Source organism: Arachis ipaensis, chromosome B5, assembly GCF_059453495.1.
Source record: "Arachis ipaensis isolate K30076 ecotype BB chromosome B5, ASM5945349v1, whole genome shotgun sequence".
NCBI classification, from domain to species: domain Eukaryota; kingdom Viridiplantae; phylum Streptophyta; class Magnoliopsida; order Fabales; family Fabaceae; genus Arachis; species Arachis ipaensis.
The window spans coordinates 70,112,791-70,117,789 of record NC_142440.1 but is presented as its reverse complement, the minus strand read 5'-3'; the positions used below and the strand labels follow the sequence as shown (position 1 = coordinate 70,117,789).

At 36.2% G+C, this 4,999-nt stretch overlaps 1 non-coding gene across 1 annotated transcript; it reads left to right on the top strand.

The window, feature by feature from the left end:
- Positions 1–939: 939 nt before the first annotated feature.
- LOC148564561 (small nucleolar RNA R71) lies at positions 940–1,047 on the top strand. The gene has a single exon (XR_015884097.1). It is a non-coding gene; the product is annotated as a small nucleolar RNA R71 (small nucleolar RNA).
- Positions 1,048–4,999: the final 3,952 nt, after the last annotated feature.

The following is a 4,999-nucleotide window of genomic DNA, read 5'->3' as shown; positions in this document are numbered from 1 at the left end:
ATACTCGTCAAAGCTCATGAAGGGCGTAAGGAGGTTCAATGGAATCTCTATGGTCTCTAGATGAGCCTCAGAGTCCTTTGGTTCCTCAAAGGGAAACCCCTTATTGATCACTGGACGTCCCAAGAGGTCTTCCTCACTGGGATTCATGTCCTCAACCTCCCTTACAGGTTTGGCCATGGTAATTAATTCAATGGCCTTGCACTCTCCTTTTAGATTCTCTTCTGTATTGCTTGGGAGAGTACTAGGAGGGATTTCAGTGATCCTTTTACTCAGCTGGCCCACTTGTGCCTCCAAATTTCTAATGGAGGACCTTGTTTCATTCATGAAACTCACAGTGGCCTTAGATAGATCAGAGACTAAGTTTGCTAAATTAGAGGTATTTTGTTCAGAGTTCTCTGTCTGTTGCTGAGTGGATGATGGGAAAGGCTTGCTATTGCTAAACCTGTTTCTTCCACCATTATTAAAGCATTGTTGAGGCTTTTGTTGATCCTTCCATGAGAGATTTGGGTGATTTCTCCATGAGGGATTATAGGTGTTTCCATATGGTTCACCCATGTAATTCACCTCTGCTATTGTAGGGTTTTCAGGATCATAAGCTTCTTCTTCAGAAGATGCCTCTTGAGTACTGTTGGATGCAGCTTGCATTCCATTCAGACTCTGAGAAATCATATTGACTTGCTGAGTTAATATTTTATTCTGAGCCAATATGGCATTCAGAGTATCAATTTCAAGAACTCCCTTCTTCTGAGGCGTCCCATTACTCACAGGATTCCTCTCAGAAGTGTACATGAACTGGTTATTAGCAACCATGTCAATGAGTTATTGAGCTTCTGTAGGTGTTTTCTTTAGGTGAATTGATCCACCTGCAGAAGTATCCAATGACATCTTAGCTAATTCAGACAGACCATCATAGAATATATCTAGGATGGTCCATTCTGAAAGCATGTCAGAAGGACACTTTTTGGTCAGTTGCTTGTATCTCTCCCAAGCTTCATAGAGGGATTCACCTTCTTTCTGTCTGAAGGTTTGAACATCCACTCTAAGCTTACTAAGCTTTTGAGGAGGAAAGAACTTGGCTAAGAAAGTCGTGACCAGCTTATCCCAAGAGTTCAGGCTATCTTTGGGTTGAGAGTCCAACCACACTCTAGCTCTGTCTCTTACAGCAAAAGGAAAAAGCATGAGCCTGTAGACTTCAGGATCTACTCCATTAGTCTTAATAGTATCACAGATCTGCAGGAATTCAGTTAAGAACTGAAAATGATCTTCAGACGGAAGTCCATGAAACTTGCAGTTCTGCTGCATCAGAGAAACTAATTGAGGTTTCAGCTCAAAGTTGTTTGCTCCAATGGTAGGGATGGAGATGCTTCTTCCATGTAAAATGGAATTAGGTGCAGTAAAGTCACCAAGCATCCTCCTTGCATTATTATTATTTTCGGCTGCCATCTCCTCTTCTTGTTCGAAAATTTCTGAAAGGTGCTTGCTGGATTGTTGTAATTTAGCTTCTCTTAGTTTCCTCTTCAGAGTCCTTTCAGGTTCTAGATCTGCTTCAACAAGAATATTCTTGTCCTTGCTCCTGCTCATATGAAAAAGAGGGAACAGAAAAATAATAATAATAGGGATCCTTTTTACCCAGGTATAGAGGTTCCCCTGTGTGAGTAGAAGAAGAAAAGAATGTAATGTAAAGAAGGGAAGAAGAGAAAATTCGAACACAGATGGAAGAGGGGGTTCGAATTTGGGTGAGATGAAGTGTTAGTAGGTGAATAAATAAATAGAAGGAGATGAGAGAGAAGGAGGATTTTCGAAAATAAAATTTTGAAAAGGGGTTAGTGATTTTCGAAAATTAGGAATGAAATCAAATTAAAATTAAAAATTGAAACAATTAGTTAATTAAAAAGAATTTTTGAAAAAGAGGGAAGAGATTTTCGAAAATTAGAGGGAGAGAGTTAGTTAGGTAGTTTTGAAAAAGATAAGAAACAAACAAAAAGTTAATTAGTTAGTTGAAACAAATTTGAAAATCAATTTTGAAAAGATAAGAAGATAAGAAGTTAGAAAAGATATTTTAAAATCAAAAATTTTTTTTTGAAAAAAGATATGTTTTAAAAAGATATGATTAAAAGGATATGATTTTGAAAAAGATAAGATAAAAAGATCTTTTTGAAAAGATATGATTGAAATTAGTTTTGAAAAAGATTTGATTTTTAAAATCACAATTAATGACTTGATTCACAAGAAATCACAAGATATGATTCTAGAACTTAAAGTTTGAATATTTCTTAACAAGTAAGTAACAAACTTGAAATTTTTGAATCAAAACGTTAATTGTTGAGGATATTTTCGAAAATTATGAGATAAAATTAAAAAGATTTTTGAAAAATATTTTTAAAATTTTCGAAAATAAATAAGAAAAATGAAAAATATTTGATTTTTGAAAAAGATAAGATTTTTAAATTGAAAATTTGATTTGACTCATAAGAAACAACTAAATTTTAAAAAGTTTTGAAAAAGTCAATCCAAATTTTCGAAATTTATGAGTGAAAAAGGGAAAGATGTCTTTTTTTTTTTTTTGAATTTTGAATAATGAAAGAGAAAAACATCAAAAAGACTCAATGCATGAAAATTTTGGATCAAAACATGTGATGAATGCAAGAACACTATGAATGTCAAGATGAACACCAAGAATACTTTGAATGTCAAGATGAACACCAAGAACATATTTTTGAAAAATTTTTTATGCAAAGAAAACATGCAAGACACCAAACTTAGAAATCTTTAATGCTTAGACATTAAGAATTCAAGAATGCACATGAAAAACACCATGCAACACAAAACAATATAATATGAAGATCAATCAAGAAGGTTTATCAAGAACAACTTGAAGATCACGATGAATGCAATGCATGAATGCAATTTTCGAAAAAATGCAAGATGAGTATGCAATTGACTCAAGACTCAAACAAGAAACACAAAATATTTTTTATTTTTATGGTTTTATAATTTTTTGTATTTTTCGAAAATTATTTGTGAAAAAGAAAAATAAGGATTCCAAAATTTTTAATATGAATTCTAGGAATCTTGCACTCTTAGTCTAAAGCTCCAATCTGAGGGTTAGACATGGCTTAATAGCCAGTCAAGCTTTAGCATGTAAATCAGGTGGATCAGGAACAGCAGCAGGTGGATTAGCAACAACTAGCTTGCTCTTGATAATGTTGGGTTGGAAGCCCCAGTCCAAATGAATTTAGACATAGCTTTACAGCCAGTCAGGCTTCAACATGCTTCATGAAACACTAGAATTCATTCTTAAAAAATTTTAGAATAATTTTCGAAAACAGATGAGAAATTTTTGAAAGATTTTTTTTTTTTTGAAAAATTTTTGAAAATAAAACAAAAAGAAAATTACCTAATCTGAGCAACATGATGAACCGTCAGTTGTCCAAACTCGAACAATCCCCGGCAATGGCGCCAAAAACTTGATAATGCGAAATTGTTACTCTGAGGTTGTAAAATTTGTTGTTCATTCTCTCCCTGGCAATGGCGCCAATAACTGGTGCACAATACCATGGTCCAAGCATAACTTCACAACTTCGCACAACTAACAAGCAAGTGGACTGGGTCGTCCAAGTAATAAAACCTTACGTGAGTAAGGGTCGATCCCACGGAGATTGTTGGTATGAAGCAAGCTATGGTCACCTTGTAAATTTCAGTCAGGCAGATATCAAATGGTTATGGAGTTTTTCGAATTATAATAAATAAATAGAAAATAAAGATAGAAATACTTATGTAATTCATTGGTGAGAATTTCAGATAAGCGTATAGAGATGCTTTCGTCCCTCTGAATCTCTGCTTTCCCGCTGTCTTCATCCAATCAGTCTTACTCCTTTCCATGGCAAGCTTTCTGTAAGGGCATCACCGTTGTCAATGGCTACATCCCATCCTCTCTGTGAAAATGGTCCAAATGCTCTGTCACGGTATGGCTAATCATCTGGAGGTTCTCGATCATACTGGAATAGGATTTACTATCCTTTTGCATCTGTAACTACGCCCAGCACTCGCGAGTTTGAAGTTCATCATAGCCATCCCTTCCCAGATCCTACTCGGAATACCACAGACAAGGTTTAGACTTTCCGGATCTCAGGAATGGCCATCCATGGGTTCTAACTTATACCATGAAGATACTAATAACTCAGACTCGGTCCCCTGTATTAGATATCCAAGAGATATTCATTCTAGCTTGGTTGCATGTAGAACGGAAGTGTTTGTCAGGCACGCGTTCATAAGTGAGAATGATGATGAGCGTCACATAATCATCACATTCATCATGTTCTTGGGTGCAAATGGATATCTTAGAAGCAGAATAAATTGAATTGAAAAGAAAAACAGTAGTACTTTGCATTAAATCATGAGGAACAGCAGAGCTCCACACCTTAATCTATGGAGTGTAGAAACTCTACCGTTGAAAATACATAAGTGAAAGGTTCAGGCATGGCCGAGAGGCCAGACCCCAAAACGTGATCACAGGATCAAAATACAATCCAGGATGTCTAATACAATAGTAAAAAGTCCTATTTATACTAAACTAGCTACTAGGGTTTACAGAAGTAAGTAGTTGATGCATAAATCCACTTCCGGGGCCCACTTGGTGTGTGCTTGGGCTGAGCTTTAGCTTTCCACATGCAGAGGCTTCTTTTGGAGTTGAACTCCAAGTTGTAACGTGTTTTTGGCGTTCAACTCTGGTTCGTGACGTGTTTCTGGCGTTTAACTCCAGACTGCAGCATAGAACTAGCGTTCAACGCCCTTTTGCGTCTTCTAAACTCGGCCAAAGTATGAACTATTATATATTTATAGAAAGCCCTGGATGTCTACTTTCCAACGCAATTAGAAGCGCGCCATTTTGAGTTCTGTAGCTCTAGAAAATCCACTTTGAGTGCAGGGAGGTCAGAATCCAATAGCATCAGCAGTCCTTCTTCAACCTCTGAATCTGATTTTTGCTCAGGTCCCTCAG